At 43.3% G+C, this 27370-nt stretch overlaps 1 long non-coding RNA gene across 1 annotated transcript; it reads right to left on the reverse strand.

Annotated features, from left to right (window-relative positions):
- Nucleotides 1-833: 833 nt before the first annotated feature.
- Nucleotides 834-26251, reverse strand: LOC120224554. The gene is made up of 2 exons (XR_005526607.1): nt 26115-26251; nt 834-1355 (listed from the first exon to the last, which is right to left on the reverse strand). It is a non-coding gene; the product is annotated as an uncharacterized LOC120224554 (long non-coding RNA).
- Nucleotides 26252-27370: the final 1119 nt, after the last annotated feature.

Raw genomic sequence — 27370 nt, forward strand, 5'->3', positions numbered from 1 at the left:
TAACTTCTCTGAACCTCAGTTTCTCAGCTGTAAAATGATGTTGCCTACCTTATATGGTTGTCAAGAGGAATACATGAGTGCTTAGCATTCAGTACATCTATTGCCATCATAATCACCGTCAGTTGCTGCCACAGCCTCACAATGTAACTGTGATCAATAAGAGGTTTAGAAGAAGGAACAGATGCCCCCTTCTAGAATGTAGTGACAAGAAGCAGGAGAAATGCCTTATGGAGCTTCTCAAACAATTGCCCTCAGATCTCTCCCTTTCCCACTCTACCCAAATAGCACACATCAGTTGGCACTTAGGAATCACTAAGTGAATCAGCCCGTAGATATTGATATAAAAGCTGTGACTTTGCCTGGTCACTGCCTATGTGAAAGAAAGGGGAATGTTTTTCCTAATCCCCAAATTTTAATTTTGACATTGGCTCCAGGATCAGATATCAAAATGTAAGATATTCTTGAAAGTTATTATTCATAGACCTAAATCAATTGGTTGACCCAGTTATAAAGTTAAAAACAGAGCTGAGCAGTCACCAGCAGGAGGAGCTAGAAGGCCAGTGTGTGTGTGTGTGTGTGTGTGTGTGTGTGTGTGTGTGTGTGTGTGTGTGTGTAAGGGGGAATTTGTGGGGGTAAAATCGTGATCTAAGGGTGGGGATGCTTTTCACTTTGGCTTGCAGGTACACGGTCAACTTTTGGAAAGATCTGTGTTAAAACTAAGGTGTTTAAAGCCACCAGACTTAAAGAAGGGGAGATAATTAAACCAACCTTTTTAAAAATTACCAACAGACAATGGATTTTAAATGTCTGAGGGAACATTTTGGGAAGAGTCATTATTATTCACGTTTTCTTTATTGAGAGAAACCTCAGAGAGTCTCAGCCTTATCAGCAGTGATATAATAATAATTTACTGGCTTCTCTGAAGACAGATGTTGGATGTCTCATTTATGAGACAGACTTGGCTGGACTTTTATCAAGCCTGTCAACTTGAAACCAAGTTCTTGACTGAGGCCTGCATGTCATCAAGTTGAAGCCAAGTGCAAAAGGCATAAATGTCCCCTTATCCCAAGTGCCTCTCTTATAAAACTCCGGATGATTAACAGACTTTGGGTTCCTCTCTGTTTTGTGGCTTTGACTCATGGTGCATGCCCTGTTAGCCCAAGTGTTTCTTGCTGCTGGAGCTAAAACATAGTCACTTCCCAGGTATGGCCATTAAAGCAGGGGTGGGGGAGCTGTTTCCTTGAATGGCCCCAATAACCAGAGATTCACAAGATCCACCTCATCAAATGGATTTTCAAGGCCCTTTCTCATCTCTCTTCTTCCCTGAGGCCACCTCAGTTCAGTAGAATTCTCACCTGTGTATAGGAGACAAGAAAAGGATACAGACATTGAAGGAAGTCCATTTTGTTATCATAAACAAACCTGGCATGAAGTTATGTTGAAGGAACAGACCAAAACAAGTGGATACAACTTGGCTTCCAAGTCCACCATTGCAGTGAGCCACTAAGAACAGACGTGGCTACAGTCTCCCCATGGGGATCTTAGAGACACTCCCTGTTTCATCGAAGTTGACATCTGGTTCTCAGCCTGGCATTCAAGTTCCTTCGTGACATGGCCCTTCTTACCTGTTCTAACCTTATCTCCATCACTCAGCCCCTCTTAACTGCCTTTTATATGAGCATTCCAAAAATACTGAGTATCTTAACTTTCCCCATCGCTGCTCCTTTGCGCCTGCTGTCCCCGTCCCTGTAGAAGGCCTCTCCCCTCATCCCACTTTTCCCCATCAAAAAAGAATACCTGGAACAGGGAAAATTTGCTCATCTTTGAAAAATCAGCTCCAGTATCATTTTCGATGAAAAACTTTCCCCAAACACTGCTCTACCCATGCACCCACCCCCATCACACAGAGAGAGTTTCTTCTTAGAACCTTCTTAGAACCCTAGAACAGATGTGTGAGATGAGTCTTATTTGATCTTACCTGTACCCTCCTCTAATTCACCTGCCTGAGACCCTCATGGGCCCCTTTCTAATCTTCACAAAGGCTGTGAATGGGCTGGTGGAGGCCCTGGGGGAACAGGAAGGTGGCCTAGAAGGCAGTGTGCAGAAGTCAGGAAGGGAAATGCCTGGAGATGCAGTTGTGGCCCTGTGGGGGGAGGGCAGGATGTGGTGGGAAGGAAGGGCAGGAAAGCCTGCCAAGGAGTTGTCTGTGGTGTTCCTAGTGGATGTCTGGGGCTCAGCTGGGGAGGATTTGGACCACAGGAGGGACTCTGCTCTCTTGTAGAGGATAATTGAGAACAAGGAGTATTATGCAATTTGAAAACATCCAATTCCAGAAAATGTGGTAATCCCTGACAGTGACCCACTTCACTTGTACCAGTTTGGCTTCTCCCTGCAGGCCTGTCTCTCTCAGGCCAGAGCCATAGTGGGCTGTTCTCGGTAAGGAGAAAGACTCCCGGCCCCTGTGACAGCCCTCTCTCTCTCCCCACCCCTTCTTCCCAGCTTCTACTCCTCTCCCTTCACCTTTAGCTTCCCTCAGGCCCGCCTCACTCACTACCCTCCATTCTCTGTCATTTTTCACTCTTTCTCTGGCTGTTTCAGGGGCGTCCTCACTCTCCCCACTCCTCACACACCTCCCTCAGGCCTCCAGGCTTTTCCCACACCTACCTCATTGGGCTATTTCATTCCTTTACTTCATTCCCTTCACTATCTAGTGATCAATTCCTTATTAGTATCAATTAGTATAAATTCCTTATTTTCTCTTTTTTGCCTTTAATATTGTTTCCAACCTGTTTTCTGGAAGCCATTGGCGTTTCTATTCTGTCTTATTTTACCTCTTTCTGCCACTTCATTCACTTGTTCAACAGGCACCTCTTAAGCACGTAAGGGCAGTGTGCTAAGTGCTAATGAAACAACGATGCACGAGCCCATTTCATTAAGCTGGAGTTCGGGCTATCACCCAGAAGCGTGGGCTGGGGCACCAGGTGGGCCACGCAGACAAGTGAGGGACGTTTCCCCTGGGGTATCAAGAAGGGCACTGACTGGGTACAGCTGGCCTTCTCAGCACAGCTTTCAAACACCATTTCTGCTTTCTTGCTGATTTCTGTGAATTTCTGGGGTACATTAAGCCTAAACCTTGTGTGAATAGAACAGGAAACGGTTGGTACTATTAAAAGAGGGAAGAGATAGAAGACTGTAGTTCAAACAGGACATATTTTCAAGACTCACAAATGTGCATTTGCATAAATGTCCAAAGTTAGTCAGCAGATCACAACAACTTAGGAGACGTGCAGCAGGAATGTTTTTAAAGTCACATCTGACCATACACCAGTCCTGTGGTCACTGTGTGGGATTAGCCAGGTTTTGCAAAGGAGGAAATATGGAAAAGGAACATGAAAAGATTTCCCAAGGTCACACTGAAGGCAGTGGTGAAAGGGATTAGGAGCTGAATGCTCTCTCGGGCCGATTTCTGAGCTACTAGACAACACAGCTTCTTGAATGCAGATGTTAAACAGGTTTTTGCCTTTAAAATAAGAGTAAAACATGTTCTTATTTTGGCCATATTTCAGTGCAAATATCCTAGGGAAGAGAGGGGTCCATCTGAAGGGAAGTTAATTATTTGAAGCTTCTGGAATATGAATCAATCCAATTTCTCCCTGTGCCTTAGTAAAGACTGCTTTAGACTTCAGAGAGAGGTTCTCAAATTTTGCTGCTTATTGGAATTATCTGAGAGCTTTTAAAAACCCTAGTGCTCAGACTTCATCCAGACCAAGTCAGACTCTCTGGAAGCAGGACCCAAACATCATTATTTTTTTTTTCAGTTCTCCAATACACAGCCAACTTTGAAAAGCTCCAGTGTTGAAACTGTGCACCCTGGGATCACCTGGGAAGCTGCAACTATTGTCCCTTGTCTCTAGGGACTATGGTTTAATTGCTTTGGACAATGGTCTGGGATCATTGAAAGATCCCAGAATCATTCCAATATGCAACGGAGTTCGTGAACGACTGCTCAAGGGCCCTGCTACTCAGAGTCTAGTTCTGTGAACCAGGCATCATTTGAGAGCCGTTTAGAAATGCAAAATTTTGGAGGTGGCTCAGTTGGTTACGTATCCGACTTCGGCTCAGGTCATGATCTCACAGTTCATGATTTCAGGCCCCGCATTGGGCTCTGTGCCATCAGCACAGCACCTGCTTCATATACGCTCTCTCCCTCTCTCTGCGCTCCCCTCCACATGGGCACACACATGCTCTCACTCTCTCACACTCTCTCAAAAATAAATAAACATTAAAAAATTAAAAAGAAAAGAAATGCAGAATTTCAGGCCCCACCCCAGACCAGAAGAAATAGAACCTGCATTTTAATAAGGTCCTCCCTCAGATGATCTGGATGCATATTAAAGATTGAGAAGCATGCTTTTAGAGCACTCCCCCTTCAAAAAAATTTTTTTAACTTTTTACATTTTTAAACAGGGAAAGTTTATCCCTTTCTTCCAATAAGGTATAGGATAGGCACAAAGAGTGAATCACAGAATTTTAGAAATGGAAATAATAACTGCTAATGGTAATAATAATGTGCTATTAGCGTTAACTATGTGCAAGGTATTTTTCATGCCAACCATTCTACATGCACTCCTTTGATATCCACCACAAACCTATGATATAGGTAGGAACCCTGTGCCCATTTCACAGCTGACCAAACCGAGGCTGACTCCTAAGTGAGCAGCTGCAAGACCACATGGAAATGCAGAAGGAGTACCTATCCTAAGATTTCCAGAGCATGAAAGCACATGCTCTTAACCGCTTGGTCAGATTTTCCCAGCCTGTATGCAAAACACTCTGGATACGTTACAGATGGGCAACCATATTGATCCCTTCAGCACCCCCATCAGGCCAGCAGGGCCTGGGGTGACCACCCACTAGAGAAAAAAAGATTAGGAAACCCTGGTCTAAATTACACTTTTTCCAAATTATCCTTTTGTGTGTTGTTGGACAAAGAAGCTGTGTCTCCTAAGGCTCAAGTAACTTACTTGCCTAAGGTCATACAGCTACTTAAAGACATTGTGGGCCCAGAGCCCAGGAGTCTCCACTGCCTGCCTGCCTCCTCCCACTAAGTGGCATTTCTTCTTCAAGTGTGGTCCCCAGCCCAGGAGCATCACCATCATCTGGGAATCATAAGAAATGCAAATGTTCAGGTCCCGGGTAGCAAGCCCTCCAGGCTATCCTGTTGTCCGTTGTTTGAGAACCAGTGCGCCAAGGCAAGCAACCCCGATGGCCTTGCCAGTGCACCTGCTTGCAGCTCCTGTGCTTGGGTCCCTATTGCAGCTGCAGCTTCTCTGCAAAATACAGATTTCTTCAGGGGCTTAGCTTTGAACTAAGCTGAAATTTACATGCTGATTTAATCTTCTTAGGGCCTTCTTTACCTCTCAGAAAAGAGCTGTAATGCTTTAGAAAAGAGAAAGTAAATGATGAATAACAGATAAAATATTAAACACTCTCTCCATGCCTTCAACCCACTTTCTGCTAGGACAGCAAATACATGGGCATCGGAAAGGGAAAATGAAACTGACATTTCTTGAACACATGCTATGGTGAGACATCAGGCACACAGTGATACAAGCATGCACGCTCTCCTCATCCATCATCTCAATGAATACAGTAATCCCTGTCTAAAAAATAGGAAGACCAAGGCTCATAGAGATGAAGTGGCTTGCCTAAGATTATAAAGTGGCAATGGCAGCCCCCAGGGTTTGTCCCACAGTCCCTGCTCCTGTGTTCCTTGCCCTCCAGCAGGAAAGGGAAAGAGCTTAGGACACACTCAGTATCTGTAATGATTGGTTTCCAGATTTCTCAGAGCAGCTCCCAAAACAGATCCACTTACTCAGAGCCCACAGGATGCCTAACTGAACAACACTTTCCTATATTCTGTGTTTGCACTGTATTATGGAAGCTGCTCTCAAAGCATAAGAATTAACCATCCAAGGAATTTGTTCAGCCGTGCTTGAGTACCCTGAAAAGCTTAGAAGTTTATTCCTTGGGGCACCTGGGTGGCTTAGTCGGTTGAGCCTCCGTCTTCGGCTCAGATCATAATTTCGCAGTTCGTGGGTTCGAGCCCCGTGTCGGGCTCTGTGCTGACAGCTCAGATGAGGCCTGCTTGGGATTCTGTGTCTCCTTCTCTCTCTGCCCCTCCCCCACTCGTGTCTCTCTCTCTCTCTCTCTCTCTCTCTCTCTCTCTTTCTCTTTCTCAAAAATAAATAAACATTAAAAAAATTTTAAAAGAAGAAATGAAATGTATTCCTGACAGCATCTGTCCCAAGGCAGCAGTTCCTTTGTTGCCAATGCCCTGCTAGCAGCCTTGAGTTTGGCTCTTCAGAAGACCTGGAACTTCTTTGCCACATCTTGAACTTGAGAAATGAACCCCCAAGAGAAAGAAACACATGAAGATAGTGCGAGTGAGCCACATCGTCTCCACCTCTCCAGTAAGAGCTCATGTTCCTGCCACAAAATGCAACAAGGCTCTGAGCTATAATCCAACAAGTAGAGCAAAAAGGACACTGGCTAATTCAAGCACAGAAAGAAACAGACACCTAGGGAAGGGCCAGTGTTGGGCTGTAAATCCACACAGACTTCCTTCCCTGTTTGTCCCAGCACCTGCCCAGCACAAGCTCTAAACACCCACTTTCTAGTCCTCCTGTTCATTCACAAGGTGGACACACAGTGGTTAACCTGAACCCTGCAATGAGGCTTCAACACTTGGTCCAAACAGATAAACCCTACAGAGAACTCAGCAGGCAAAACAAAAGTTGTGTCTCACCTTTCTCATTCATACAAGGAGAAAGCCATTCTCCACTCTAATTTTGATTGAACTTCATGCTTTTGCCGAAATGCAGGTCAGTTACTTCTGTAAAGGGCCCCACAGGCTGTATTTCCTCTTATTTGAGGCTGAGTCAGGCCTGGGACTCTTTGAAAACCTGCATCCAGCCCAAGAGTTACTGTTTACTTGTCACTATTCAGATTCCAAGCTCCACTCTTCATTGTCCGTTCCAAGTGCATGTACTGCCACCATCGCTGACACTTGATTAAAATCAAGAAAAAGTGATTCAGACATGATGGGCAACACCATATTATTATTTCAGGCCCCTGACACAGGAGTGACAATGGAAAGATCCACAATAGTAGCCAAATGCCTAAAAGTGCAGGGACATCTCTTCTCAGTAGGCAAAGAAAGGTGCCGACAGCAGCTGCATGAAGGAGTGTTGGGGGTGGAGGACAGAAGCCCTTGCACATTTTCCTTAATTGTTCCCCTTCAGATTATGAAAAGGCGTTGCTATGTAATTATAATAGTGTTGGAAATGGTCTGAAGCACAATCAAAAATGACTTGGCTAAAGAAAGCATGAAAGGGAGGGGGAAATGGTCTAGAAAGGGTATAGGTGGTTCGAAGGTTAGCTGTGAACATGGATTTGAGAGGCTGTGGCACATTATCAGTATAGCATCCTCTGTGGAGTGGTGGTGGGGCAAAATTTCCTTAAAGAATGTTTTCAAGAATGGCTTAGGGTCAGTTAACATATACAGAGCATAATATCATGGACTATTTTATTTAATCTTCCCCAAACCATTCATCATTCCCACGTAACAGAAGAGGAATCTGAGGTTCAGAATGGTTAATGGGCTAGCCAGAGATCACAGAACTGATCAGTGACATGTTAGTTTCTTGAATGCAAGTCAGTACTTCTAGCTGCTACTGTTCTCTGTATCATGAAACCTACCTAAAGGTGCCTCCGGGGGCAAGGCAGGCAGTGGAGATAAGGGGAGCTACCAGATTTGAAGAGGGGAAAAGAAGTAAAAGCAATCAACATATGGCTTCAGTCAGTAAACATTAGGGATTGGTGGGGGCTACGACGAATGAAGAATTATAGACAGCATCTCAAGTGAACAGCTGGTATTCAGAAGCAAGTGACTGTTACCTTTCAGGAGTGCAGACTCAACTGCCAGATCTGATGACTGTTCAAGAAAAACTGGAAGTCAGATTTTTAGATAAGCTTTTCTGTTTGTTTTAATGTTTGCTCAAAAAAATCTTAAACATCAGGCATTTGCCTCTTCCATCAAGAGACAAAACAAAACCTGTCTGCAAACCAGATTCAGCTCATGAACTGCCAGAGGTAACCTCAGCCTTTCCTTACCATTAATATCAAATCATTAAATTTTACCATAAGTAGGACCTCAGTGATCTTCTGATCAGTTCCTCTACCTTATAGATGAAAATGTTGCAAGTCATAAACACAAACTGAAATGGTTAATATTAATCTTCATGATAATGTTATTTTAGACATAATTCTATTTCCCACATGGAACATGTGCAGAAAGATCATATTGTCCCACAAAGACTAGAATCCCAGTCCTGCTAAGTAGGAGCTGTGTGACCTTAAGCAAGTAACTTAACCACTCTGAGCATTCAGTTTCTTCATGTGCAAAATGGAAACACTGACATGTAAATTACAAAGCCATAAGAATTAAATAAGACAATTATTAGGGGTGCCTGAGTAGCTCAGTGGGTTGAGCATCTGACTCTTGATTTTGGCTCAGGTCATGATCCTAGGATAATAGGATGGAGCTCCACACTGAGCATGGAGGCTGCTTGAGATTCTCTCTCTCTCTCTCTCTCTCTCTCTCTCTCCCCCCGCCCCCCTGCCCTTCTCCCCTGCTCACATTCTCTCTCTCTTTCTCAAATAAATTTTTAAAATAATAAAATAAGGTAATTATTAGAAGTTATAGTATACAATGCCTATCAGAGAAGCTTGGGCAAGGCCTTCAAGGTTGCTACTGCTCACTCTTCTCCCCGCCCCAGCCTTGTATGTGAATTTCTTTTCTTTTAGTATTTGGATAGCCCATTTAGAATCCAGCCAATTTCCTTATAAAGTTCATGTAAAATAGAAACTGGAATTTCTAATTTTATCTGATGCAGACTCCTCCACTAGATTGCTCTGCTTTCTTGTCATAGACTTACTGGATACCTTGGTTGGCAATAGTCTTGCCTTGTCAAGATTTGAAAATGCACTCTAACAATTTGAGGCTTACCCTACTCTAGAGGAAAAACCCAGATTGTTTTCTTTCCTGAATGAGAAAAACCTAGTTCTTCCCTACTGTGTTTCATTCTTGTGAGCCCCTTTTACTACACATACAGCACACCACTTCAGATACTTCTGGTCACCAAATGTGTGTGGGTTTTTCCACAACAACAAGCAAATCTCAGACACCAGCTGGATATCCTACTCAGTTCTGACACAATGTATCCAGAGATAGCATCAAGTCCCATAGGCAAGGGCTCAGTCCCGCAAGACTGCCCCCCACCTTCAGACGCCAGGAGCAAGTCCAGGTCATCACCTGTGCTCCTAACCAACCAGCTACAGATAGAGGTTCCAATGACCCCTCCTCAGGTTCAAAGTATTTGCTAGAAAGGTTCACAGAACTCAGGAAGACACTTACGTATGTTTACCAGTTTGTTAAAGGTTATGGTAAAGGATACAGATGAATAGCCAGATGAAAGGTACATAGGGGGAGTGCTGGGCAGTCCCGAGCATAGAAGCTTCTGTTCCCATGGAGCTGGGGTGGGTCACCCTCCCCGTGTGGATGTGTTCATCAGCCTGGTAGCTCTCCAAATCCCTTGTTATTGGAATTTTATGGAGGCTTCCTCACAAAGAAATGACCAATTATTAACTCCATTTTGAGCCCCTCTCCCCACTCTGGAGAATGGGAGGTGGACTGAAAATTCCAAGCTTCTAATCATGGCTTGGTCTTTCTGGTGACCAGCCCCCATCGAGGAGCCTACCCAGAGTTGCCTCATTAGAACAAGAAATGTTCCTAAGTGCTCTTATCACTTAGGAATTTACAAGAGTCTTAGGAGCCCAGGGTCAGGACAGAGACAAATATTAGGACAAGTGGTGCTCCTAGAGCTCTGATCACTTAGCAAGTTATGAAGTGTCAGGAGCCCTGGGTTAGGAGCCTAGTGGGGAGTGGGGAGGAGAACGTGTCTATTTTCTATTATCTCACACCTACTATACATGTTTGCCCATTGGAAGCATGCAGAAAACCAAACTCCTACATCTCTCCTCCTTCCTCCATCCATTGCCTACATTCAGAGCGTTCTTTCCCACTGTAAACACCGACAATTACAAGAGAGAGTAGGCAATTTGGGTATAGTTTTTAGTTTTACCTGAGGTTAAGTGAATCCCACAGCAATGAAAAATCAATACTGTATTTGGCCAAATAGACATTATTAAAGCATCTAGATTAAATGAAATATAAATAATAGTACATTGATTTTTTATCCAACGTTGTAATTTAGTTTACAAGAAATAGTTATTCTCAATACACCAAGAGCTTGACTTGGCTGAATGTATTCTACAATATGTTATAGGAATTTATGTTTTATCATCCCATCTTATTTGTTCTGTTTGTTTTCACAGATGTGTATAAGCAAAGAGGTTTATCAAATTTCTTTTCTTTTTTTTTTTTTACTCTCTGGTCCCAGTTGAATGCTTGATTTGAACAATAAATACCTCCTGCAAGGGTAACAGAGGAATTCAAAACATTGACTTTTGCTAAAAGATGAAATTCTTCAGTATGAGTAAATACTGTAGGAATCATATTTTAAAATCTGATCCTGGAGATTAAACCAACTTCCTATTCTGAGACTACCCAGTGCTCGGGTGTCACATTATTCAGGAATTTCCAATTCTAGGCCAAATATGACTCAGATAAGCTCTCGTGATTGACACTAACCTACTAAAATTCACAACCGCCAACCTCAGTCTCAGATCACATTCAACAACAGAAAGTGAACTTGCACGATGCCCAGTCTTCAGGTGGATTCCATCTTGAAGGTCCTTTCCCCCATAGGCACTAAGGATACCGAAGGCAATTATCAGGAAAATGCCAATTATGTCAATAACAGAACGGCCATAGAATGGTAAACAGCATGAATTAGTCTCCCTCTTCTCAGCCATTTATAAAAATATCTATTCATGACAGTTTTCTTATCTAAAGATGTGATGGCAAAGCTAACTTTATACACATACTATTGATTTTTGGCAGAATGAAGTCAAATAATACTTTAAAAGTATAAGAATGAGGAATACATGTAGATACACATATCTGCCAGGTCACTTGTTAAACCCTGCGTAAGCCAGTGCATACAAGTAGGTCATTGAAAGTCAATGCAAACCGGGGCAGCTCTCCTGGCAGGAGACATTAACCTGCAAGAGGAATCTCGCAGACAAGTGATACATTTTAGCCAAGCAGCTATATATTTTATTTATGAATTGATATAAGCATAGAGATATACAGGAGAGGAATGCATATACTATGTATCCTTAAACACACTCCAAAATAAAGATAGATGAGAAGAGAAATGTATACCTACACATTCACCAATTTAATGGAGGGGGGGTCTTTTCCCCCACCTTCAACCACTCTGAAAAAAACCCATAAAAGAATGAAAGAAATCAGAGCTCTAATTACAGCTCTGGGGCCTATAATGTGGTTAGTGGCTTCTATTTTGTCCCCCAGCAGGTGTAACATTAACCAGCCCCAGGCTCCTGTCTCAGTTAAGATCACCTTTGCTGTAGCCTGAGCAGTGACCTCAAGCACAGAGGGATCTGGGGACTCACATATACCACTTGGTCCGAAAGGTGCCAGGGTCTTGCATTTTTTATCCTAAAGCAGACAGATTTCTCTTCCTAGGTGTTTACTTAGGTGTGTTTTAGACAGTGGTACGTACATTTCCTTCATCATGAAATGTGAGGTCAGGAAGAACCTTCAAGCCCCTCATTTTCCAGCTCTAGGATGTCCTCCAGCTACAAGTGCTGCTACAAAAACACAGGAAAACACAAACAGAGCATCTTCATGTGGCCAGGAGGAGGCAGAATACAGCAGAAAGCACAAGGCCCTGGAAGTAGGCCAAGTCGGGTCCCAGTCACAGATGGAGGCTTTGAGCCAAATTCCCTAAGCTTTCTGATCTGGTTTACTCAGCCATACATGGAAATGACAGTATAAGTCTACAAGTTGTCATCAGTAGTTCAGAAATCCAAACTGCCCTGAAATCCAAAGTGTTTCCTAATCTGTGTGATAGCAAAGTCAGCTGAGACAGAACTTAATTAGAGGTAAAATCTGACCTAAAGTGACGAGGCTACATATCATCCTTATTTATTCCATGGCAGCCAAGCACCACGCCAGGGCCTGGTGCAGGGGAGTCTAAGCTAAACAGAAGGACTCTGGTTCTGTGTCCTCATCCCATGTGCTCAGTGGAGGGACTTCAGCTACTTTGAAATCCCCGGCTCTTGCCTGCTGTTCCAATTGGAGTAGCAGGTTAGGCCAGAAAGGACCCAAGAGGATGACCCTTGTTTGTGGGAGCAAAGGAACCTATGTGAGAGTCCCCTCCAGCCCCACTATCACTGGCTCAGAGCAGAGGTGTGGGTGATGATCTTCAGCTGGACTCACTTTACAGCTCTTATTGGCTCAACTCCAAAATTTCACTGTGGCATTTCTTGATTTTTCCCCCTTTTAAAAGGTGGGGAAAAGGGTAAGTGGAAAAAGAGGCTTGTAGCTTCACAGAATTTTTTCATTCTGTAATAAATAATAAATTTGAAAGAAGGAATGGTATCTCAAAAGAAAAAGTCAGTTACCCTGCAAAATCCTCTTCAGGAGAGACTTTTTAAACCTGTGCCATGGGAGCTGGATTGCACTTGTGATTGCTATATTTTTTTCCTCCATCACTGGATAGTTTTAAGTTGAGATTGTGCTTTTCTTTCCTGATGTCTCAAAGCCAAGATCCTCAGCCTTTTCCTTTCTGAATGCTGACCCATAAGGTTTCCTTCCAGTGCTGGAGAGAACAGCTGGCTTTGGTACACCATCAGGGCCAGCCTCACTAGTGAGTCGAGTGAGAAATATAATGTGTAGTAGAGGGGGCAGGGTCCTGCTCCACGTAAGCCCTGCCACCTGGCCTTCTGCCACTCAAGCTGTGTCCCTTTGAGACCACGAGAGTGTTAGTCAGCAGGAAGCATCTAAGCAAACATCACCAAGTAAGACTAAGCCTCATCAACTTAGCATTTTGGCGAACAGACACTGACAGTCAAATCCTGTGGGAATGGACGCTGGGAGGGTGGGATGGAAACAGTGTGAGGCCAAGGAGGGCACTGCTCGGAGGGTGAAGCTCCACCAGCCTCACTGTTTCCCATGTCGTTTTTAGGCAAGTCAGCACCCTTCCTATCGCTAAGGTATCTGAGATGCCGCAGGGCGGGGTTACCAGAATTCCCTCAATCCCAGGCTTTTCTATCCTCAGTTGAATGCATGATATTCTAGTCCACATGCAACAAACAGTTTTTGAGCATTGACTATGTGCCAGGTCTCAGTCTAGGCAATGGGAAGACATAAAGTATAGCCCTGACCTTGAGGGACTCAAAACTTTCACCTATCTAGAGATGTCTAGATGTAACATGATTTTATTAATTCTCAAAGTGGGTTCCATGGAACATGAAGTCTAGGAGACAGAAGAGGTAAGGAGAACAGGTCCTATCTAAATTTGAGAAACACTGCTTGCTTAACAGTGTGTAGAAAGAAGAGTCTTAGCAATAAAGAGATATGCTTAATTTCATGACTTATTTAGGCCCAGAACCCATTTATCATGTAATGTGTCTTAATATCATAAGGTGCTTAATCTGCCATGAAACATACTTTGGACCCAACCCATGTGCTTCATTTCAGCTAGATGCACCTTAGAATTCAGAATTTGGGAGATGTTAGCAAGGTAAACTAGTACACCCCTTCTCTGTGCCATTTGTGATGGCTGAAGGCTTCTTCAGAGAGGAAACAGAGAAGATCTACTCCATTAGACACCCAGGCCTGCTAGCAGGGTTTGAGGACTAATGTTCGCCCATCCAACTCTGGAATCTGGGACCACATGACCAGACTTCTACTTGTTTCAGCCATATTTGTCCCATTTATTTATAAAAAAAAAAAAATAGATGTACTGAGAACCTATTATGGAAGCAACTACATTGAAACTGTGTATTCTTTGTCATCAGAGAACTTGTAGACTGTCTGTAGGGGGAGGGGAGGACTGACCAGTTGACAAGCAATTTGAAGGTGTGATAAATGCCATAATTAGGGTGACCATATATTTTGGTTTGCCTGGGTCAGTCCCAATTTACCCCCCATTGTCCATGTATAATATGTACAGTTGCCCCCTTTTACTCCAATGAGTGTTCTAGTTTTGACAATAGATTACCCAGTCCCCCTAGTTACAGTGGGTTCAGGATGTAGAAGTCCCTAGGAGGGAGAGTCCCAGTGAGCTCAGAGGACCTGACACCTGAGTTGAGTCCTGAGTAACTGAGGAGGCAGAGGTAGCCAGGGACAGTGGAGGCATCAGCACTCAGGTGGAGGAAATAGAAGTGCAAAGAATGATAGAAGATGGGACTTTGCACATGCAATTACACTGAAAGAGGCAGGAGATGGGTCTCAAAGAGTCCAGTTTAGACTCCTCAAGGCCACAGGAAGCTTTCGATAGGGTTGTAGGTAGAGACGTACCATAATCTAATCAACATTGCAGAAGAACCACTCTGGCTGTGAGTGGAGGCAGGCAGTGAGCTGGGGCTGCTCAATACAGTCCCTAGACCAGTGAGGAGACTGTTGCAGCCACCGAGAAGAGACATGCTAGCAGCCTGAGTGAACAGCAGCAAGTTTTGGGCTAGAGAGAAGTGGATGGATGGATGGATAGATGGATGGATGCATGGATGGATCAATGATGAATGGATGGATAAGGAAGTCTTGGGCAGGTAGAAGAGACAGAACTTGGTAACTGATTGATTGATCGACTGTGATGCAGAAGTGAGAAAACAGAGTTGAAGGTCAGACCCATGCTTGAGCATGACAGTGCATGATGGAGCCTTTAATGAGACAAGGAGCATGGGGGAGAGCAACAGGTCTTAGTAAGAGGGAGACAAGAAAGTCAATTTCAGTCAGAACAAATGTGAGGTGTCCTTGCTGTCCTTGTCTTGGCCTTTTTTTCCAGAGCTTCAGAGCTGATAGGGTGAAGACAAAGGAATGTTTTTTAAAACTATTCAGAAACATTCTTGAAACCGAATGAAACAAAAAGCCAAGTCAAAGTGTACTAGAGCCGCCTTGTTACTGGCACGACATATCACTGGCTGCTGTTGTTTAGGAGGCAGTAAACTGAGCCTCCAACACCAAGCTCCTCTGTTTTTCCCTACAACAGAGCAGGTGTAGACAAGGGCCCTATAAGCATCCCTCCTCCCACCCTGTGTACAGAACCCTCTGCCTCCAGCCTCTGCTACCACTGACAACCCAGCTGAGCAGACCAGCAGCTATCAAGTGGCCCTAGTCCTTCCTCAGGTTGAGGCAGGCTCACATTCTGACAATGGACCGCTCTCAAAGCCATCCACCGGCCCTCTGAGCCTTCCACCAGCACTGGCAGTTCTCTTGCAACCACATCCTCGCCATCCCTGGGGCCATGATGCAATGGCTGGATCCATGCAATGCAATGGCATGCGTGATGCAAAGCTGGATGAGGGCAGAAGCAAGGGTATTTGGTTTGCTTTTGGCCAGAAAGGATCAGAGCTTTAAATTCCCATGGCCGTCCTTGGATCTTCCAAAGTCATTTGAAATTCTCTACTTGATTTTCTGGCCACTGTGGCTTTAGGCTCTTGGTTCAAAATTTATTGGTATTATTCATGGGGGTTATAGTCTGAGAAGTTAAAGTGACTGCATGTGTGTAATGATTCTACTCTTACCACTCAAAGAACAAGAATTGCTTCATGGAACGTCACTGTCAACAGGGCTCTGCTCAGCAGCGATGCTGTAGCAGGAGGCATCGCCTCCAGAGCCGGCATGAAATCATCTCACTCAAAACTGTCTGGTTCAGGGACTGGAATGAGCTTATTGTCTGGAACCCTGAGCCATCTGCAGATGTATTACTCACCCGTAGAGGCTTCCTGTCGTAATCCAGAGGACCAACCTTTGCATGCAAAGCAAGAAAATTCCAAATTCAGGTCTCATTTCTTAAGTTGTTACAGTGACCCAGGGCCAAGGTACATCTTTTAAATGACGCCTAGAAAGAATTCCTGGCCCTGAAAATGCAAATCAGTAGGACCTGAGCTGTGTATTTCTATTTCATTCAGCAGTCCCAGGAAACCTGTGGGCATTTGGATTTTATAAAGTGTGATGTGTTCTTTGGGTTTTGTTATAATGGGAGTCTAGGCTTAGCTTTTTATTCCATGCTCTCTCTGTGTATAGCTGGAATTACAATCATCATAATCAAGCATTTAAGCAAACAAAAATAATCATTTGAAAGCTATTTTCCATAAGCTCTTTAGTTCTCAATTCACTTCAGAAGGAAATGTTCCTTTTTTTCCTATTGTAGTCCTGTCCACAGTAAAAGCAATGGCCAGTTCTCCACACATAAAATTAATTCCACTTCAGCTTTTCTGAATAAAAACAAATCGATCAAAAGCCCAAATTTGTTTTTCTTCCAAGAAGGCTTTTTTTTTTTTTTTTTTTTTTTTTGGTACAGGCCAAAATCTACTTGTGAACACCATCCTAATTATACTTAAAAGTAAGCACTTCGTATCATTTTGAGCCCTCCTGGAAACCTCAAATTGTTATCTCTGGGAATGTTTTAATCTCTAAAATCCCCTTTAGGGTCCATGTCACGCAATTCTCTTAACCCAGGCCATTTCTAATTAAAGTGCAAAGATCCATAAATGCAATGATTCTATAAACTAACTCACTATTATTCCATTACCACTGAGGGACAAGGTGCTGAGCAGAAAATGAGGAAATGATTGTACTGGCCTGCTCGAATAGCAGCAATGGGAATTATTCCAAACCTCAAGGGAATAGCTATCGAGTCAGCTCCTTCATTGTGTAGGGCCAAGAGAGAGAATTTGCAAGGATAACTCAAAACAATGGACAATCTGTTCCAGGTTCTTTCAACTTCAGGAACCTGTGAATCATAAAAATGAAACACAAAAATCACACGAGAAACTAGCAATGGTAAGCACAGGAAAAGAAACTCCCAGAGTATAAAGAAGGGGTAAAAGAATTTTTCCTGTCTATAGCACCCTTTGATGTCTGTCCCTTGGGAGGCTATTTTTTGAGTCCTCAAATAAATCAGTTTGCTTTATTAAAAATCTCCTAAATTGGCAAAGAAAAATCTTTTGCCCAAAGTGTGAGCTGACCAAGCCAGAGAAGTTAAGCACAGAATGAGAAAAGTCGGCTTTGCCACCTCTTCTGAATCAACACCAACAGTCCATCTAGAACTACCTTGCTGGGCATTCTTGGGCCTTCCTTGCTTACCTGCAATTATCACTCATTTCATGCCAGCCCAGCTACCAGGACAGAGAAGGACCTGAGAGATGAGACGGTGGCACATCCCTTGTGAGGTCCAGAAATAAGGGAGCCACAATTTTGCATTAAGACTTCTAATGATGTGGGTTATAATGACTCAAAGGTGACCTGCACAATCTATCAGACACTGTGAAGTTTAATTCTAAAGAGTTTAGAGTTAATCTGAGGTTTTTTTGCTACCTGGGGAGAACACCAGAAGATACCATTCTGATGGCTATCTGCAGTCCTTGAAATCTGCTGTGGTAGCTTTCCAGCTCCACTTATATCTAGAACTGCATCCCTAAACTGAGAAGTATCAATGGAAGAAAAAGAATATCACTCCACACTGCAAAACAATATAGGCTTGGCCTGAACAAGAACACTGGGAGTTCCCAGCTGAAAGGAAGTTAGGCAGCTGGAAGGGATGTTACCAAGTGGTAAACTTCAGTGATTGATGGGGACCCTGGGCATACCCTGTACTGACAATGCCTTAGTTTCCTTTCAAAATTCTCTCATGGATCTGAATGGTGTTAGTCCTGTGGCCCCAACAGAAGTCAATAGAAAGAGTCCTGGAATGCTTGGCTTGGCCTCCTCCAAATCCTCAAGAAGGTCACAGAGCTTCTATGTCCAGCGGCACCATGCACACAGGCCCAGGGCTTCGCCTTAGCTCTCAGGCAGGTGCTAGGAAGGTTTATTGAGACCCTCACCCCTTCTCTACCATGACCACCTCCAGAGTATACACACACCTTTATTGGCAAGCACTCTTAAAATTGGCAACAAAAAAAGAAAATCAATTAGGAGAAAATTATGACTATTATTCAGTCAGCAGATGGCATGTGTAATATGAAAACTCTCCAAACTTCCACAGTCACCAATTTTTGAAAGCCCTTGACCTCTCTTTTGTTGGATGAAAGAGAAAAGAACCTTTCAGTTCTGCTTGCATTACTAACCTCTATATTCGAACCTCTCCTTGGTTCTAGGCTACAAGCCACATCTCATACTCTCTCAACTATGTATCCAATTCCTAAAATGCTTGAAACACTACTGCTCATGAATGGAAACTCAAAACTATAAGAGAAAGTGGGATGGTGTGAGACCTCTTCCTCTTCTACAGTGCCCCTATTTTCCTTTCCTTATTTTCTTCAAACAACCAGTGATACATGTGACAAAATGTTAAAACTTCAACCACTGAAAATGGAAATCTCCAGTAAATTCTCTCATGGCAAATACCAAATGGTGGGCAATTCTCCCAACCCGAGCCCATGAGTCTTGTCACAAAGCTTCTAGGCTACAGTCACCTATTGGTTTGATGGTCTCAGGTATAAATGGTGCCAAAGAAACCTCAGAGAATTCAGAAAAGTGAAGGTCTTTTCTAAGACCTCCTAAGAGTCACCTCTGATGACTCTTTTCAAGGCCGTTGAGCTCCAGAGTCAAAGAGAGGGAGAGTCAAGCTGGTAGTACAGCAACCTGAGTTCACTTCCTGGCTTTACCACTACCTAGCTGTGTGGCCATGGGATGGCTCCTTTGTCTCCCTGTGCCTCAGTTTCTTTACCCATATAATGGGAATAATGAAAGAGGTACCTCCTAGGGTTAAAGGAGATTATTCATGTGAAATACTTAACACAGAGCTTCCAACATAGTGTTTAATAAATGCTAGACACCATTAAACCTGCAGTTCTGAGCCAGAGGCCCAAAGAGGCATGAACTTACTGCTTTTTATTCCAACTCATGTCAGAAACTCAGCAATGTTACATAGAATTTGAAATCAGGAGGTAAGAATAGCAGGAGCTCCTCTGTACTATAGAAAGGCCCATTGAGGAGCGCCTGGGTGGCTCAGTCAGTTGAGTGACTGACTCTTGGTTTCCGCTCAGGTCATAATCTCACAGTTTCGTGGGTTTGAGCCCCACATCAGGCTCTGTCCTGGCAGCGTGGGGGCCTGCCTGGGATTCTGTCTCCCTTTCTCCTCACCTCTCTCCCACTTGCACTATTTCTGTCTCCCTCAAAAATAAATAAATAAAACTTAAAAAAAATAAAGGCCCATTGATAGCAGCATATATTTACTTTTCTATCCTTATAGTTAATCAGCAAGGATTGCAAGGATATTTGAAACCTCACATACAGCCAAAGGATGTGGCTGTCTGTATCTCACTAATGTGATCAGCAGAAAGTTTTACTAGGCTTGGCAGCTCACCCACAAATGATTAGTTCAGTAGGGGGTGAGGGGAAGCCCCAAAAGCAAGGACCCACCCACCATTGCAGAGTGGGTCTCATGGGCTTCAAATTTTTGCCTAAACACTAAGGTGGAAATCTCCAAAGATCTAGTCCTTACCAGATTCTGATTCCTAAGATTCAGGTTGAGCTGGAAATGCCCTCAAAGTAATAACATTTCTGAGAAATGGCCAATGCTTCCCACCCACTACCACTACTGAGTAGCAGAGGAATGTAAATAAGGGAAAACTCTCCATGCTGCTAAAATATTTAGAGAGGAATTCTGACTGAAGGTCACAATCAATTCAGCCTTCCCAGTTCCTCAGGGTGATTTCAAATTGGGTTTCAAAAAGAGGCCAAGAGCCAAATCCCACAGAAATTTCTGGAGCTGGCATTAAATGAATCTTGCACAGAACTCCTAGCAGCGGTTAGATATTAACAAGGAGAAAAGAACAATTATCATTTGGGACTCCAAGTGCCACTTTATGTCACTTTAAAGAATGAATAGACTTCCAGCTCCACTCAGCTGTCTGCTCACAATTACAAAGCAATGGTAAATAATCATGGCAAATGGAAGGTTTGATTTAGGAGAGTGAAATTGTATAACGACTCAGTGCTTTCTCTTCCTTTTCTGTGGCAAGCGGGATAGCTCCTACCACTGGTTTGGCACACATACAGATCTGTGACTTACAAAAAAAAAGGCCCTGGAACTGTTTGTTAAGGCAGACACACAAACACACAGAACAAACCTACCAAAACATTTTTTATTATTTTTACAAGGAGAGAATAATCATATGATGATGCATGGTTTAATTTGCCCTCCAGTGGGTTTTCCTAGGCAAAGGATCATATCTATCCATGCCAATAAAATTCTGAGTGGTTTTAATAGAAAGTATGTCTTTCCATTTTCTCAGTACAGTGGTTTCTGCGTACGCCATCTGAGCTCTACCCCTGAGAAGATGTATTGATATGGCAGATATGGGCAGTACTTCTCTCCTTTTGCACCCATAATTCACTAGAAGGGGAAGGCAGGTTTTATACTTGCTCTGAAAGGGGTCTAGACCCCGAGTAGTGAAGGCTTTGATCTAGGGCCCAGAAGTATCTTATCCAAACATGCATTCATTTAATCTTGCAACTCAAGAGTGATGGACCCTTCCAAAGTGGTTCGGGAGGACCAAAGGGACAAAGTTGGGGCACACAGGAGGGACTTGTAAGTATGCCCAAGGAGCCAGTTATCTGTGATACCCAGTCTCAGGAGAGAAGCTTTGCCTTTCAGAGAGGCAGGAGGGGTAATGTAAAGCATTCCTAAGGCAGGCAGTCTCCTCTCAGGGCTTTCCAGGGGAGTGAGGTTTTGTATACTGGAAAACATAACAGCAAAGGAGAGCCGCCTCGGGAGATCTGGGCAGACTGGAACATATGACTGCAGGTGTTCCCACCTTTCCTGCCAGGGCCCAGTCTGACATACTCATCTCTCTCACCCCCTCCCTAAGACTCCCATCCGGTGTCATTTCCCATGACTTGATTTCTCGCCAACTAAATCCCAAATAAGGTGTAGGCTTCAGATAATATCTTTCCCAAAATAATTTACATGTTAACAGAAAACCCTAAATGCTTTTCAAGTCTCAGTTCCATTCAGTAAACATCAGTTGAGAAGACTCATTTCTGCTTATGGGGCATTAATCACTGCAGATGAGAAAAGTAATGAGAAAATGTTCTGCCTTCAAAGAGGTCACAGTCTAATAGGAGAGGAGATGTATAGTCAGAAAATCCTGATATGTTATGATCAATCAGAGAGGTTTGAGTGAAGGTCTGTGGGAGCCCCAGTGAAAAAATTCTCTAGTTGGAATACAGGGATAGACACAAAGAGGAGCTATTTGCATTGAGCTGCATGTCCATTAGGACTGTGTTTGGCTGCATATACCGGAAAAAATCTAAATAACCATAGCTTAATCAAAATAGAGGTTTTCATCTCATGTAAAAGAAGCCCAGCATTAGACAGTATACAGCTGGTAATAGAGTTCCATGATGTCATCAGTATTTCTCTGGTCCTTCTATCTTTCTCCTTTATAGTCCTTAGAATGCAGCTTCTGCCCACAAGTGTACCTTATGGCCCCAATATGGCTGCTGGAACTCCAGACAGCTCATTTAAGTTCCAAGCAAGAAGGGAAAAAGAGCAAATTTGATACTATCTTTTAGGAGCTTCTCTAGAAATTCTACCCAACAAACTTTCCATTTCATTGGCCATTCAATCTGCTGAGGAAATAGAACCTCCTTCTGTTACAAGGAGGAATGGGAGATGGGATATTGGCTAGGCAAATACTAGCAATCTATTCCACAGGATTTAAAGAATAAACAAGTCTCCCTGAAAGACAAAGTAAGGAAGGATATCCTCGGTAGTGGAAATAGAACATTAAAGATAAAAGTCTGTTAAGTATTTGGGGGATGTGGGAACTGTGGCAGCCTACAAGGCCTTCCATGTCAACTTTAGTAAATTAACCTTGTTGTTTTGTTTTTAAGTCAGTGGATTTTCTAACTTTTGGGTATGTACTGTGGTTATTGTTCATAGGAACCCTTTTATCTGAATGGACTTTTATGAAAAAAACTAAAAGAGAAGCAGCTTAGCTCAAGATGAGATTGGAGGAGAACTATAATAAGCATAGGGGAGAGAATGGCAAATGCTAGGAAAGTCATAAATAAAAGATCACTGGGATTTCAGAGGCAATGACAGAATGAGACAGAATGACACAGTGAGCTGTGTCAGAATCGATTTAAGATTTCCAAGTGCCAGCTAAAATGAAAAGTTCAAATGGAGAGAACAGCATATGCAAAGGCCCAGAAACACAGTGATATGTAAATGGGAACCAGTGCCTAATTGTATTTCTCAGGAGTTAAGGTTTGTGAAAGAGTGTGGGGAAAATGGTTGGAAAGGTAGGTGAGAGGGATCAACAGAGGGCAATGAAGTTCAAGTGTCAAGAATATATAAGGCCTGAATCTGGAGCTATGTACATCTAAAAGGCAAAATCGCACAGAAAGGGTAAGTCCACTACTCAGCCACCTTTCGACCTAGTCTCTGGTGCCCCACAGCCCCCCTCAACCGAAGCAACTGCAACCTAACTCTCTAGGATCCTAGTCACACAACCACTTAGTCCTTATTCCTGAAATTCACCAACTCCAGAAAGTTAAGACCCTGAGGAGACACAGTGGTGGTCTATGTTCTCCCTCCACTATGGAGAGTCCTCTCTCTGTCTATACTTTGGGGTTATCAATGTGGCAGATGCTTTGGGAAAATGATTTGCAAACTATAGGAAGCTATCCATAACAAGTTGGGACCAGCATTTCTAAACAACAAATGAAATGGTAGAGAACACTGTATTAGTCAGAACAGGATAGACTATATCGTGGTAACAAACATTTCCCAAATCTCAGTGACCCATCAAGCAGTTAATTTCTTTCTCACGTAAAGGCTGCGAAGGTTATGGATGACCCTCTTGGGCCACCATCCTCTATGTGGCAACTCAGTGATCCAGGCAGCTTTGATCTGTAGCTCCACTCTCTCAGCCTGAGGCCTCATTGGTTCATGGTAGCAGGGAAGAAGTCGGCAAGGTTGCATGCTGGCCCTACAGAATTATGCCTTAACTGAAATAGAGGTCTTCAGCCTATAGGTCCTTGTGGAAGTGACACTAGCAACTCAGAACCATACACATTGGCTGAAATTAGTCATATAGATACCCCTCCCCTCTTCAAAGAAGCTGATGTACCTACTTTAGGTACCAGAAAAAAAGAGGAGGATTGGATACTGGTACACACTAGCCACATCTAGTATACCCATAATAGGAGAGAGGTGGAATGGAATGGGGTAAGCTAGGGTAGGATAGGGAATAGGAATAGATCCAAATGCATCATAGAAGTATTTTTAGTGTTACATATATACAATTGAGCAGATGTTAGGGCATGTACTCAATAGCAATTGTAAAACATATTTCCAGGTAGAAGTTGGAGGTAAAGGGAAAAAAAAAATTGAAAGTGATTGCATCTGAGAGAAAAATGTGCCTGGAGAGGAGAATGAGATTATTTATGACACGTGACCCTGTAACAACAAAGAGCTCTCCTCTTGTATCTCCTCAGTCAAAGGAAATAAAGCTTCTAATGTCTCCTGAACGGGCTTCATTTTATAGCTCAAAAATAACTTAATGTCACATACCCTGATTCCCATACATATAACAAACTCAGTGGGTTACAGCAGCCAGCATTTCAGGGGTAGGGATGGGAGAAGGAGGGAGAGAGAGAGAGAAATTTCTGTCTTCCTCACAGAGCCACGAGGCATGCATTCTACTGAGTTTGCTAAAGGGTCAGAGAAGGTGTCCTCAGAGTATTGGAAAGTTAGCATGGCCTCGAGGACAATCAGGGCCCAGAGAAACAAATGTGATGACGAGAAAGAGCTGCTCTGAGGTGAACTTAAAGCAAGCGCGTTCTGAGCACGCACCTCATTCTTACAGACATAGGTCATTTCTGTCTTTTTAGGGTTCTGTTAGGACCCTCACAATGTAAATGCTCCACAGAAATCCTGCTGTCAGGAAACAATGAGCAGTGCCTCCCTGGGCACCCTGTGTAGGGCCACTGCTCCAAGAATCAAAGGGAATCTTCTGAGAGAAACTTTGCAATATCTGTCTCAGGGCTCCAGAAGCCAACACAAGAAATATTATGAACTCTGCAGGGTACGTGGTAGGCGTTTCATGAGTAAATTGACCTGGGGATGCTTGAAATATATTTCTAATACTCACAAAATTCCTTAAGGGACACAGTGAAAGAATAATAATAATAATTTAACTAATATTTATTGAGTGCTTATAGTATGTGCCCAAAACTGTGCTAAAAATTGTATCTATTTTCATCTCGCTTATTCCTCTTCCCTGTGAGGTCACTATTGTAAGCTATTTTCATTTTAGGGATGACAAAGATGAGGCTCCAAGAGCTTGGGAAATTTTCCCACTCACAGATAGTAAGTAGCAAAGCTATGAGTCACACCCAGCCTGTCTTTTTTAACTACTATGAAAAAAAAATAAAAATGAACAGAAGACTTGGGATTTTTCAGAAGAAGCAGGAAGTTATGGGCTAAATTATTTACTCCTAAGAAAAAAAAGGATATATTGAAGTCCTAATCTCCAGTACCTTGAAATGTAACCTAAGTTGGAAATGGGTTCATTGTAGATGTAGTTAATTAAGATGAAGTCAGACTGGAATGGGATGGGTCCAGTATCATTGACTTGCTTATAAGAAAGCTTCAGTCATGTGAAGTCACAGGGAAAACAACATGTTAAGATGAAAGCAGAGATGAGAGTAACGGATCTACACGCCAAGCAACACTAAGAATTGCTGGCCATAACCAGAAGCTAGGAGAGAGGCGTGGGACAGAGCCTCAGAAAGCACCAAGCCTGCCGATACCTTGATCTCAGGCTTCCAGCCTCCAGAACTGTGAAACAATACATTTCTGTTGTTTAAGGCACATGGCTTGTGGTACTTGCTATGGCAGTCCTGGGAAACAAATACACAAGGTAATTGCAATCTCTAAATAGTTACCCAACGAATACCTAACATAGCACCATGTGTCTCCTTAGGAATGAGAAAATCAAGACATAAAGAGTTGGAGACTTTTGCCCCAATTGAGAAACAGTCACAGCAGCAGGAACCTCAGTCATCTGTGTTTGGTGTCTGCTGTCTCCCTTTCCATGAAAGTATTGAAGGTAGTTTCTACTTTAACTTCATGCTCTGAGAGTCCTGACCCATAGGCTCCCCTTGCCGATACAGAATGGACTGTTCCTGTCTCCTCAGAGGTAGAAGATGAGAACAATTGTGCATCCCCAAGGAATCCCTTTCCATGCTCACACTGAGACCAGTCCCCCTCAGACACGCAGTCTTCTGCACTGGAGGGGAAAGACCTGGCCCCTTGGGGTGCTGAATGAGCCCGAGGGGGCTAGGGCAGGGCTGCCCACCTGTGTCTTAAATATGAATTCTGGAATATCCAGCTGAGGCTCCAACATTCATGAGACCATATCCAATCAAGTCTGGAGGAAGGAATCAAGTAGAAATTTCCCTCCAAACCAGAGTGAAGACTTAGCATGCTGAAGCAGAATTACTTCTCAAAGCCCAGTTCTCTGACACATGGCCAGGGAAGTGACCCATAAAGGTCTGTTGTCAAATCACTGTGAGCTGACAGAGGGGGTCTGGATCTGGGTGGCAGTTCCCTTAACCAGAGGCCACTAAAAGCCAAGACCTACTCCATGTGAATAGCAGCAGCATTTTTCTCCAGAACTGTTTCCTTTCAAAACAACTAGAGCCAAATGTAGCATTCCATATGGCTCAGTGGTTTTCAACTGCATGTGATAGGCAGCAAAAATTACTGTAAATCTGTTGATCTCCTGTGTCCAAAGGGAAAAGTCCTGAGGACACAATAGTAGGAGGAAAAACAATAAGAGTAAGAGTAAAGGTGATATAAATATTATAATTATTACTGTACCGTGCATTCATAGATATGGCACTCCCACACTCAGAGTCCTTCATGAAACCAGCTGCCATTCTTCTCTGCATCACTTAGACCAGTGGTGTTTAGGGGATTGGTAAAATGCAGATAACTAGAACTCCCACCCAAGCAGGTCAGGTTCAAGGACCTGGAAATCTGTGTTTTAACAAGCAAAACAGGAAATTCCAGTGCAAATGGTCAAGTGACCACACTTGGAGGAACACGAGGTTTAGACTTTCTTCTCTATTAAGAACTAAGGTAGTGGATCAGATGAGCTCTCAGGTTTATCTCCAGCCTCATGATTCCAACATTCCCCTTGTTTATCTGATGTCTACCTGCCCTACTTAGGTTGGTTGCTTTGGTATCCTGCCACTGTTGTCTTTCCTTTAAACTTTCCACAAACTCCACTGCCCTTTTTCTGCCTCTGCACTGTCTGTCTGGAACCAAGGAGCCCAGTAGAATTATCTTAACATTCGATAGGTAGATCTTAAAGATATCACTGATAAAACCAACTTCCAATACAAAGAGTGTAGAAAGTACACCGCTTTATCAGCTAGTCTTTCCTCATCCTCCATACTTAATTGCTCCTGACCAGAGTTTCCTAGCTCAGGACCTCTAGGGGAGCATGGATGCAGTTCAAGGCATCTGGGAACACTTTGAAATGTCATGTGAAATTGTATACAAATGATGAGCATATGGGCAGTTTTTCAGAGCTCTCAGGCCAAGGCCAGGGAAGGTGAAGAACCACTTCTCCATTCTGGGAAGATAGCAGTAACATCAACAGCAGTCTTTCAATCTCTCTAAATCCCTACATAAAAATAGGCAGAATAATTAGATAATAAAACCAAAAATCCATGGACATGTTCAAAACAAAACTAGGGACAAGTTTTTTCACAAAGCCCAAGTGACAAGTGAGTAGAGACAAATCACCATTAACACAGTGTCCACGAAAGGGGGAAAGGAAGCAATTAGGGTAGTATCTGGTGGACATAAAAACAGAAGAACTCCTAAATAGTCAATAGTATTTCCTGAAAAGAGAACTTTTGTAGTTGGGCTAATTTGATAAACCTCTCTGAAACTGGAGTGGGAGTGAGGGTTGGGGTATTGCCCTCTCTACCGGGAGTAAATGAAAGGTCCCAGTAAGAAGGACTGAAGGCTTGGAGCAGTCAAGAGCTCTCAAAATGAATCCAACAGGGTGTCCTTTCAGGTCAGGCTCCTGCACTTAGGAGTAGCTACCTGGAGTGGAATCAAAA

Source organism: Hyaena hyaena, unplaced genomic scaffold, assembly GCF_003009895.1.
Source record: "Hyaena hyaena isolate Hyena2069 unplaced genomic scaffold, ASM300989v1 scaffold_1200, whole genome shotgun sequence".
Taxonomy (NCBI): Eukaryota; Metazoa; Chordata; class Mammalia; order Carnivora; family Hyaenidae; genus Hyaena; species Hyaena hyaena.